This window comes from Amphiura filiformis, chromosome 11 (genome assembly GCF_039555335.1).
Source record: "Amphiura filiformis chromosome 11, Afil_fr2py, whole genome shotgun sequence".
NCBI classification, from domain to species: Eukaryota; Metazoa; Echinodermata; class Ophiuroidea; order Amphilepidida; family Amphiuridae; genus Amphiura; species Amphiura filiformis.
Window position 1 is genome coordinate 33,562,973 of NC_092638.1, and position 11,928 is coordinate 33,574,900.

The 11,928-nt window shown below is 37.1% G+C and overlaps 4 non-coding genes across 4 annotated transcripts; all 4 read left to right on the forward strand.

The window, feature by feature from the left end:
* The first annotated feature begins 1,064 nt into the window (after window positions 1-1,064).
* Trnak-uuu (transfer RNA lysine (anticodon UUU)) lies at window positions 1,065-1,137 on the forward strand. The gene has a single exon. It is a non-coding gene; the product is annotated as a tRNA-Lys (tRNA).
* A 5,006-nt stretch (window positions 1,138-6,143) lies between these two features.
* Window positions 6,144-6,216, forward strand: Trnak-uuu (transfer RNA lysine (anticodon UUU)). Its single transcript has one exon. It is a non-coding gene; the product is annotated as a tRNA-Lys (tRNA).
* A 2,147-nt stretch (window positions 6,217-8,363) lies between these two features.
* Window positions 8,364-8,436, forward strand: Trnak-uuu (transfer RNA lysine (anticodon UUU)). The gene has a single exon. It is a non-coding gene; the product is annotated as a tRNA-Lys (tRNA).
* Window positions 8,437-11,820: 3,384 nt separating this feature from the next.
* Window positions 11,821-11,893, forward strand: Trnak-uuu (transfer RNA lysine (anticodon UUU)). Its single transcript has one exon. It is a non-coding gene; the product is annotated as a tRNA-Lys (tRNA).
* The last annotated feature ends 35 nt before the right edge of the window (window positions 11,894-11,928 follow it).

Here is an 11,928-nt window from a genome sequence, read left to right on the forward strand (position 1 = left end):
TTGATTGTAGTTTCATGCCCATATGACAGTTTGTAGTCATTTGACCTCAAATGACCCCTGGGAGGGGGCCCCGGGGTCGGATGACTTAACGAACATAAACATCTTCTTGCCAGGACAGAACGTCACCCACCCACCGAGTTTGAGTCCCGTACGACCTAGTTTCATGCCCATATGACAGTTTTTAGTCATTTCACCTCAAATGACCCCTGGGAGGGGGCCCCGGGGTCGGATGACTTAACGAACATAAACTTCTTCTTGCCAGGACAGAGCTAAACCCACCCACCGAGTTTGAGCCCCGTACGACCTACGACGGCCTCACATTAGCAGTCACAGACAAAACCTAAATCTACAGAATATATCCATTACTCGTCGATACTCGAAAGAGCTCAAAATAAATAACTTAGAAAATTTTCTTGATGTCCTTTAACATGTTTTCATAGTTAACCATCGTTAGCCATGGATATCTATCATGAGAACTGACCGGTGACTAAGTCCGATTTATTGGGACGTTTATCGGCAGTCAACGAGTAATGAGGGCCCCCCTTAGGAGGGTCAAAAATGTTCAGGGCTCCCCCCTTTTTTTGCATCAGACTTTACCCTTACAAGTGTTTGTGAACGGTCCCTAACTGTAATGTATCTAATAAGTATTTGTCTTTCTTTTTTTGTTTCGTTGTACAATTTGTACATTTCCTAATACTTTACTGATTACTATGTTGATTTTACAATTATTTTATCCAAACGGTTGCATTTAATGTAAGCACATCAAATTTTTCTTCTTTTAATCTGAGGGCCAAGGGTTCGAGTCCCTTACCGGGCGAAATTATTTTGTTTGTTTTATCGGGAATAACTCATCCAGCGGGGACTCGCGCTCCGCTATTCGGGAATAAAACTTGGTACGTGGTGTTATTGGGACAAGAAACCATAGAGACAATTTTATTATTATTATTTTTATCCTAATGGTTGCATTTAATGTAGGCACGTCATATCAAATATATTTTTCTTCTTGTCAGTAAAAACAATGCCTATCAATTAAATTTAAAGTGCACTGACATTGTAGTAACTGAGCCCGGTTAGCTCAGTCGGTAGAGCATCAGACTTTTAATCTGAGGGCCAAGGGTTCGAGTCCCTTACCGGGCGAAAATTTTGTTTTATCAAGAACAGAGGATGTTTAAAGACATTCCCACATTCTGACCTTGCACACCGTCATCGTCCCTATATCTTCGTATCAAGAATTGCCGTGATAGTACGATGAATCCTCACGTTTTTCAACAGCTACGCATGGTGATTTTATTCGAGATAGGCCGAGCGACTTAGGCTAAGCATACAATTTGAGATTTTGAGAGCCTGCCACACTGTTTCTATTCTATGTTTTTACGATTTTCGCATGATCAGTACATGGCTGGCCGTAACCGCCACAACGTGGAGCTACTACGCGTAGCTTACTTTTCGCTTCGCGGAGCTAAATTGACCAATCATGTTAGGTCTTTTCATTACGCGGAGCCAGTGGATGCATCCTCGTTCCAGAGAGAGAAAACTCTTGCCAAAATTAATGTTTACTATGGGGATTTTAAATGAATCGATTGTAAACAAACCACGACCAGTTGTACAGGATCAATACCATTGTTTGATTAGTCAATGTTACCTTGCATGCATGTGTCATGTGTGTGGCGTGTTTGTTTGTTTGTTTGTCTACTGTATCAGGCCAGGATCACTGACACCCACGGTACTGATACTGTCATACTATCACGGTGATCATATTGTTGAATGTTGTTGACTTTAAAATAATCATGATGCAGTCATGTCTACAGTAGAATTAACCACGACCTTTGAAGGACTTAAACCCCATTAAAAGCTATTAAACCGAGATAACACTCAATGAAAACAGCTCAATTATGTTACATCAGATCTTCTCTGGTTAAATACACACTGCACTTGTGTCTGTTTTACCTGTGCAATGAGCAATGAGCTGGTATTATAGTTTCAGTTGGGTGAACGATTATAAAGCGAACGCAAGGTAACAATACTGTGGGCTTTTGTTTACGAAATGAGACAATAGTCTGCTTATTGTTAACCAGCGTTCTTGAAAATGAGAAGCTTAATGACTTAACACGGTTTAGAAATAATTTCTTCATATTTTTTGGTGTTATCTGTCGTTTACATATCCTTCCTAAAACACTAAAGTACCAATATTTCCAAACACCTAAATTAGCTAAAAATCTAGGACATGTTACAAAACTATATTTTCTAGAATTTCAGAGAATACTTTAAATATTGGCCGGTTATTTTTTACACATTGACGTCAACTAGGCAATGGCCTATACTTCTAACATACACTATTTGTAGAGGTCACGCGTCAATGGTGAGCGCACTGAGTATTGTGTATAGGAAAACGGACAGTAACTACAGTATGTATGGCCTACTACTAGTATATCATGATATAAAGTAAATCCGAACTGGTTTGCAGTTTGCTGAAGGTCGAATTCCGCAGGGACACCGCGCAAGTTATACAAATTAGCTCCCGGCGATACACTGTATGATCGCAGAACTGTGTGCATAGTTTACCACCACTCTGCCTAGCTATATAGTTATGTACAATACTGTATGAGTTTCTTATGAGTGCATGTCCATCTTAATAATAAGTCAGTTCGTACTTTTCATAAACTACTTTTTGAATCATAACTTTCGTGACCGAGGATATCTTGCAACTACGTGACGCTCGTCTGGCAAATTCTTAATGAATAAATTCGCTTCACGTAATGAGTAAGTCGTACTTAATTGGTCAGTTTTACCTCCGAGTAATGAAAAACTCTAACATGATCATGATTGGTCAATTTGGCTCCACGGAGCAAAACGTCAGCTACGCGTAGCAGCTCCACGTTGTGGCGGTTGCGGCCTACCATATCAGTATCCCATATGATATTTCTATTGCAAGAAAATTTTATTTGTTGTCAGGTTTTATCTTAAATACACTACCTGGAAATTAAATACACTAATTAGTGAGGACCGGTATTTTGCTGTGGATATGTTTAACTGCAATTTGCGGGTAAAAAATTTGAAATCCTGGGTAAAAATTGTGATCATATTCAACTCTTTGAGAAAATGATAATATAAAGGAAAGCATGTAAAATCCAGCTGCAATACAATGTACATTATTGACACACTATCACTCTCTTTATCTTCGTCAATAATAGAATATCGATTTCAATCGATTTGAATACATTGCTCAGTTTTGAGTTTGTAGTTGACTACTAAGCGACCTAAGCGATCGATTGCTAGCCAATCAGATAGAACTCCTTTTCTTGCGTTCGGTGAAATACCACTCGCCCGTCGCTCACCAACGGAGTATTAAATATTTATCGTATAGGACGTCGACACTGTGCCTTGGTATGTCTGGCTTTTGTACACATGTGGCACAGTTTACCATACCTTGCATTGGGATTGTGTGCAAATATCTGGTGTTTTCATCCTTTTATTTAACATTCAAAACATTGAGACTTATGAATAAAATTAATGCAGTGGGACACTATGAATGTTTCCTGCAAGAAAGTCAAATAAAAGTTATAAGTCTCAACTATTAGCTCGCTGCAGTTTGGAAATTACAATTTTGTGCGTGTGGCAATGGGCACTTTGTCTTTAAAATTATGTTATATTGATCAAATTTCCCAATCATAGTGCATTGTAGGAATGCCTTTAAGCCTCCTGTGATCGGGAGTAACTCATCCAGCGCACAGTGTCGACTTCCTATACGATAAATATAAATTTAATACTCCGTTGGTGAGCGACGGGCGACTGGTATTTCACCGAACGCAAGAAAATGAGTTCTATCTGATTGGCTAGCAATCGATCGCTTAGGTCGCTTAGTAGTCAACTACAAACTCAAAACTGAGCATCGTATTCAATTCGATTGTAATCGATATTCTATTCTTGCCGTAGATAAAGAGAGTGATAGTGTGTCAATAATGTACATTGTATTGCAGCTGGATTTTACATGCATTCTTTTATATAAATTTTTTCTCAAAGAGTTGAATATGATTACAATTTTTACTCAGGATTTCAAATTTTTACCCGCAAATTGCAGTTAAACATATCCACAGCAAAATACCGGTCCTCACTAATTAGTGTATTTAATTTCCAGTTAGTGTATTTAAGATAAAACCTGACAACAAATAAAATTTTCTTGCAATAGAAATATCATATGGGATACTGATATGGTAGGCCGCAACCGCCACAACGTGGAGCTGCTACGCGTAGCTGACTTTTTGCTCCGTGGAGCCAAATTGACCAATCATGATCATGTTAGAGTTTTTCATTAGGGGCCTACTCGGAGGTAAAACTGACTAATTAAGTACGACTTACTCATTACGTGAAGCGAATTTATTCATTAAGAATTTGCCAGACGAGCGTCACGTAGTTGCAAGATATCCTCGGTCACGAAAGTTATGATTAAAAAAGTAGTTTATGAAAAGTACGAACTGACTTATTATTAAGATGGACATGCACTCATAAGAAACTCATACAGTATTGTACATAACTATATAGCTAGCCAGAGTGGTGGTAAACTATGCACACAGTTCTGCGATCTGCAGTGTATCGCCGGGAGCTAATTTGTATAACTTGCGCGGCGTCCCTGCGGAATTCGACCTTCAGCAAACTGCAAACCAGTTCGGATTTACTTTATATACTAGTAGTAGGCCATACATACTGTAGTTACTGTCCGTTTTCCTATACACAATACTCAGTGCGCTCACCATTGACGCGTGACCTCTACAAATAGTATATGTTAGAAGTATAGGCCATTGCCTAGTTGACGTCACTGTGTAAAAAATAACCGGCCAATATTTAAAGTATTCTCTGAAATTCTAGAAAATATAGTTTTGTAACATGTCCTAAATTTTAGCTAATTTAGGTGTTTGGAAATATTGGTACTTTAGTGTTTTAGGAAGGATATGTAAACGACAGATAACACCAAAAATATGAAGAAATTATTTCTAAACCGTGTTAAGTCATTAAGCTTCTTTTTCAAGAACGCTGGTTAACAATAAGCAGACTATTGTCTCATTTCGTAAACAAAAGCCCACAGTATTGTTACCTTGCGTTCGCTTTATAATCGTTCACCCAACTGAAACTATAATACCAGCTCATTGCTCATTGCACAGGTAAAACAGACACAAGTGCAGTGTGTATTTAACCAGAGAAGATCTGATGTAACATAGTTGAGCTGTTTTCATTGAGTGTTATCTTGGTTTAATAGCTTTTAATAGGGTTTAAGTCCTTCAAAGGTCGTGGTGAGTTCTACTGTAGACATGACTGCATCATGATTATTTTAAAGTCAACAACATTCAACAATATGATCACCGTGATAGTGTGAGAGTATCAGTACCGTGGGTGTCAGTGATCCTGGCCTGACACAGTAGACAAACAAACAAACAAACACGCCACACACATGACACATGCATGCAAGGTAACATTGACTATACACTAATCAAACAATGGTATTGATCCTGTACAACTGGTCGTGGTTTATTTACAATCGATTCATTTAAAATCCCCATAGTAAACATTAATTTTGGCAAGAGTTTTCTCTCTCTGGAACGAGGATGCATCCACTGGCTCCGCGTAATGAAAAGATCTAACATGATTGGTCAATTTAGCTCCGCGAAGCGAAAAGTAAGCTACGCGTAGCAGCTCCACGTTGTGGCGGTTACGGCCAGCCATATATTGATCATGCGAAAATCGTAAAACATAGTATAGAAACAGTGTGGCCGGCTCTCAAAAAGCTCAAATTGTAGGCTTAGCCTGAGTCGCACGGGCTATCTCGAACAAATTCATCATGCGTAGTTGTTGAAAAACGTGAGGATTCATCGTATTATCACGGCAATTTTTAACACGAAGATATAGGGATGATGACGGTGTGCAGCGGGGACTCGCGCTCCGCTATTCGGGAATAAAACTTGGTACGTGGTGTTATTGGGACAGGAAACCATAGAGACAATTTTATTATTATTATTTTTATTATTATTTTTATTTTTATCCAAACGGTTGCATTTAATGTAAGCACGTCATATCAAATATATTTTTCTTCTTGACAGTAGAAACAATGCCTATAAATTAAATTTAAAGTGCACTGACATTGTAGCAGCCGAGCCCGGTTAGCTCAGTCGGTAGAGCATCAGACTTTTAAGCTGAGGGCCAAGGGTTCGAGTCCCTTACCGGGCGAAAATTTTATTGTTTTATCGCGAACAGAGGATGTTTAAAGACATTCCCATATAAACCTAATGGGGTTTCTGACCTTGGTATGTCTGGCTTTTGTACACATGTGGCACAGTTGACCATACCTTGCATTGGGATTGTGTACAAATATCTGGTGTTTTCATGCTTTTATTTATCATTAAAACATTTAAAAAAAGACTTATGAATAAAATTAATGCAGTGGGACAATATGCATGTTTCCTGTAAGAAAGTCAAATAAAAGTTATAAGTCTCAACTATTAGCTCGCTGCAGTTTGGAAATTACAATTTTGTGCGTGTGGCAATGGGCACTTTGTCTTTAAAATTATGTTATATTGATCAAATTTCCCAATCATAGTGCATTGTAGGAATGCCTTTAAGCCTCCTGTGATTGGGAGTAACTCATCCAACGGGGACTCGCGCTCCGCTATTCGGGAATAAAACTTGGTACGTGGTGTTATTGGGACAGGAAACCATAGAGACAATTTTATTATTATTATTATTATTATTATTATTATTATTATTATTATTACACAGCCGTGACGTTAGTCACGGCTGTGTCTTTTTTCTTACAGGTTCTTTCTTTCTTTCTTTCTTCTTTCTTCTTTCTTCTTTCTTCTGTCAACAATTACATTTGCTCTAGCACTCACATGCTTACATCGATTTTGACCTAACTTGGTCACAATGATCATTGACCGTGCCCCTACATGTCACATGAAACTTGTTGGGTCAAAGGTCACGCAGGGGTCACAGGGGTCAAAAACGTGATTTCAGCTCAAAATGCACCTTCTCCTACAAATTACGTAGGACAGAGACGCCACTTGCACACATGCATTGTAATTACCCAGTGTCTATAAGGTGTACACAGATTTGGGGTCAAAAGTCATTAAGCGATCACTTCCGGTATAAAACGAAAAACCTTCAAAATTTTTTATTAGCTCAGTAAAACATGGGACAGTAACGGTATGTTCACATATGATCTGCAGTCACCCAATGTATATGTGGTATTTTTTTATTTGGGGTCAAAGCTCATTAAGGGGTCACTTCCGGTATAAAAAGAAATACCTTTAAAATGCATCTTCTTTCACAAATTATGTAGGACAGAGACGCCACTTGCACACATGCATTGCTATTACCCAGTGTCTATGGGGTGTACACAGATTTGGGGTCAAAGGTCATTAAGGGGTCACTTCCGGTATAAAACGAAATACCTGAAAAAATTTCTATTAGCTAAGAAAAATATAGGAGAGTGATGGTATGTTCACACATGAATTATGTCTACCCAATGTAAATATGGTATTTTTTTATTTGGGGTCAAAGGTCATTAAGGGGTAATTTCCGGTATAAAACGAAATACCTTTAAAATACATCTTCTCCCACAAATTACGTAGGACAGTGATGCCACTTGCACACATGCATTGTTATTACCCAGTGTCAATGGGGTGTACACAGATTTGGGGTCAAAGGTCATTAAGGGGTCACTTCCGGTATAAAACGAAATAACTTCAAAAAACTTTATCAGCCAAGAAAAATATAGCACAGAGACGCTACATTCACACATGAATTGATGTTACTCAGTGTATACGTGGTATATTTTTATTTGGGGTAAAAGGTCATTAAGGTGTCACTTCCGGTCTGAGACAAAAACCTTCAAAATGCCCTTCTGCCACAAATAACATGGCAAAGTGATGCCACGTGCACACATACATTGACATTAGCCAATGTCTATGGGGTTTTCATATATTTTAGGGTCAAAGGTCATTAAGGGGTCACAACACGGCTGTGTTCGTGGTCTTAGACCACAGCTAAGTCTAGTTATTATTATTATTATTATTATTATTATTATTATTATTATTATTATTATTATTATTATTATTATTATTATTATTATTATTATTATTATTATTATTATTATTATTTTATCCAAACGGTTGCATTTAATGTAAGCACGTCATATCAAATATATTTCTTCACTCATACCTCCCGACCCTGAGATCCCCACTGGGCCCCCTCACACAAAAAGAATAAACATACCAAAACACAAGAAATTAGCATTAATTGTCGGTACTGTTATTGATCAGAGCACTACTGTAATGCTCCATAAATTTAAAGTGCACTGACATTGTAGCAGCTGAGCCCGGTTAGCTCAGTCGGTAGAGCATCAGACTTTTAATCTGAGGGCCAAGGGTTCGAGTCCCTTACCGGGCGAAATTTTTTTGTTTTATCGGGAACAGAGGATGTTTAAAGACATTCCCACATAAACCTAATAGGGTTTCTGACCTTGGTATGTCTGGCTTTTGTACACATGTGGCACAGTTGACCATACCTTGCATTGGGATTGTATACAAATATCTGGTGTTTTCATCCTTTTATTTATCATTAAAAACATTGCGACTTGAATAAAATTTATGCAGTGGGACAATATGCATGTTTCCTGTAAGAAAGTCAAATATAAGTTATAAGTTTCAACTAATAGCTCGTTGGCTGCAGTTTTACAATTGCAATTTTGTGTGTGCTGCAATGGGGACTTTGCCTTTAAAATTAGGTTATATTGATCAAATTTCCCAATCATAGTGCATTGTAGGAATGCTTTTAATCCTCCTCTGATCAAGCCAGCGGGGACCCGCGTTCCGCTATTCGGGAATTAAACTTGGTACGTGGTGTTATTGGGACAGGAAACCATAGAGACAATTTTATTATTATTATTATTATTATTATTATTATTATTATTATTATTATTATTATTATTATTATTATTATTATTATTATTATCACCTCAAAACATAATATTTTGGTACATTATGTTTTGAGTAGCCTACGTATATTTTTTTGTGGTCCATCAAAAAATAAACATTTGTGACCGTCCAGGTCGAAACGCTCGTAAAGTCGGCCCTGGTCAAATTTGTTTGTTTTTTCCGTGTTTAGAAAATATATATCATAAGCGTTACAATGATATATCATTTGACTTCAAACGATATCCAGAATCGGAGTTATAACTTGTTAAACTTTGCTCCTTCAGTAAAAGGGTACATTATTTTGGCACTATATTATTTCTTTTTTTTCCACATTGCTGGTATTAAATATATAATGGTCATAATTGGCGGTCACTTCAAATCATCCCCAACTGAACGAGGTTCAGGAATGTCCTCTCATTGTTAATTGTTGGTTAACCCACCACTTGAACAGGATTTATCCGCCAAAGCAAACAAAGACTTAAGCTTTTTACTAATGCTATACATAAGTATAAGCTTATTATCCTCTTCAACAATAGGATTAAAGATTGGTGTTTGACTGGGCTAAAATGAGAAACATGTCGGACAAGTATTAGGGACATATGAATACAACCTCTATGCATATTTTCACTGTAACTCGAAATACAATTACGAGCGGTTTGAGATGGATGGTCACATTTGATATTAATTCTAAATTTAGCCTAAGTATGTCAAAAACGGTTCAAAACACGTACCCGTGTCTTTTTTTTTAAATGGTCCACTCCTAGAAAACCACGCCAAATGATTGCTTTCTTCCTTTTTTGTATTGAATCATTTGATTTTCTCCTTTTCTCTTTTACAATACAATACAATACAATACAATACAATACAATACAACGAGCATTTGCGCCATTTCCATAAGGCTCAGCGCGCTTACAAAATACCTTAATACTACTACTTAAAAACTACATTTTGAAGGTGCATCTTAAATACAAATTACAATACCAATAAGAACATCCCAGCAAACACAAAACGTTTTCGACATCATTCGCAAAAGGGTATAAAAGGTTGTCAGAAAACGTTTAAATGTCGGGTTATATAAAGGGTATATTAAGAGTATAAAACGTTTTCATAAACTTAAAAAACATTTTTGATAATCTACTGCTCAGCAAACAAAAATGTTTTACAGAAAACGTTTAAATGTCGGGTTATATAAAGGGTATAAAAACGTTTTAATAACATTCCAAAAACATTCTTGAAAACTTGATACAAAATATTCTAAACAGAATGTTATTTTGAGATTGAAAAAATATTTTGCGAAAAATGTTTGCCCAAAATATTATCAATAACGTTTTAAAAATGTTTTCAGGACCTTTATATAACCCGACATTTAAATGTTATTAAAATGTGTTGAAAAAAACATTTTAAGAACATTTCTGTGTTTGCTGGATTCAAACATTTTAACATAATGTTATTTAAGTATTGACACAATATTTGGCAAAAATGTTTGCAAAAATAGTTAACAATAACATTTTTTGAAAACATTTAAAAATATTGTTGAAGTGTGTTTTCATACAAAACGTTTTAAAACGTTATCATTACCTTTATATAACCCGACATTTTAATGTTATTAAAATGTTTTTACCTAAACCAAAAGCCAAAATATAACTTATTTAAAACTTTTTTAAAACGTTTTTGTGTTTGCTGGGATGTTAAGGGAACAAATAAGTTTTAATCGCTTTTTTTTAATATATTTGTAGATGAAGATTGTTTAATATAGACAGGTAGCTTATTCCACTATTTTGATGCAAAACTGTAAAAGTTCTATCACCAGCTAAGACTCTAGTCATGGGATAGTCAAGACGAAGATAATCATCGCAAGATCGGAGTTGTCTCTTTGGAACATACAATGATAAGCAAATATGTTGGTCCAGCTTGGTCGGACATTTATATACAAGCAAAAGTAGTTTGAAAACATCCTTTGGCGTATTGGAAGCCAATGAAGCACAGTGTCATCGCCCCGATATCTTCATGGCAGAAAATGCCATGGTAGGTTGAATCCACCGCCACGCATGGCCATTATGTATCGACTTTTGAGTCGCATAATGGGCCGAAGGACATCTGACTAAGGCTACTGACAATAGCCCCGATTAGGCCGATGACTGACCTCGCCGAGTCGAGCATGGTACATGTACGCTATAGGTCATATGCTGTTAGACTACCTTCACGATTGGCCTATACACTGCGCTATATAATTCGCACGTATAAATCAGAATTATTGTCAGTTTCTGACTCAAGACGCAAGCTTCTATCTCAAGACGCAAGCTAACGACTATCATATTCAAAATATATATTCAAGTGCAAGGAACCATATCTGGTTTCTTTATACGAAATCATTTACGGGAGATATTCATCATTTTCTACCCCGGTATCCAAAGATTTTCGTCTCATATCAAACTCGTGCATGGGACATTCACGTGTATCGATCCCGGGTATTGATTTTAGTATCTCTGCAGAGAAAGTAATTATAGCCAGGCGATGTCGGTGTGTGAAGTGACTTCAAAAGTGGATCAGGTAAGTGTTTTCGGTCGACTTCAAATACAAGACGTGCTGCCCAGTTTTGAAGACGTTGTGGACGAATAATATGAGTAGATGGTGATGAGGAGAGACGGCCATTACAACATCTGATGGTCTCTAAAATAACCAACGGGCTTTACAATTAGCAAACTATGAATATACCACCATAATCCTACTACGCGACACCGCGCCGGGGAACTGCGCTGACAATTCCGCGGATTTCTCCATATTTTTCTTCTTATCTGTAAAAAAAAAAAGCCTACAATTAAATATAAAGTACGCTGTCCTTGCACTAAATATCTGAGCCCGGTTAGCTCAGTCGGTAGAGCATCAGACTTTTAATCTGAGGGCCAAGGGTTCGAGTCCCTTACCGGGCGCAACTTTTGTTTTATCAGGAATAAAACTTAGTACG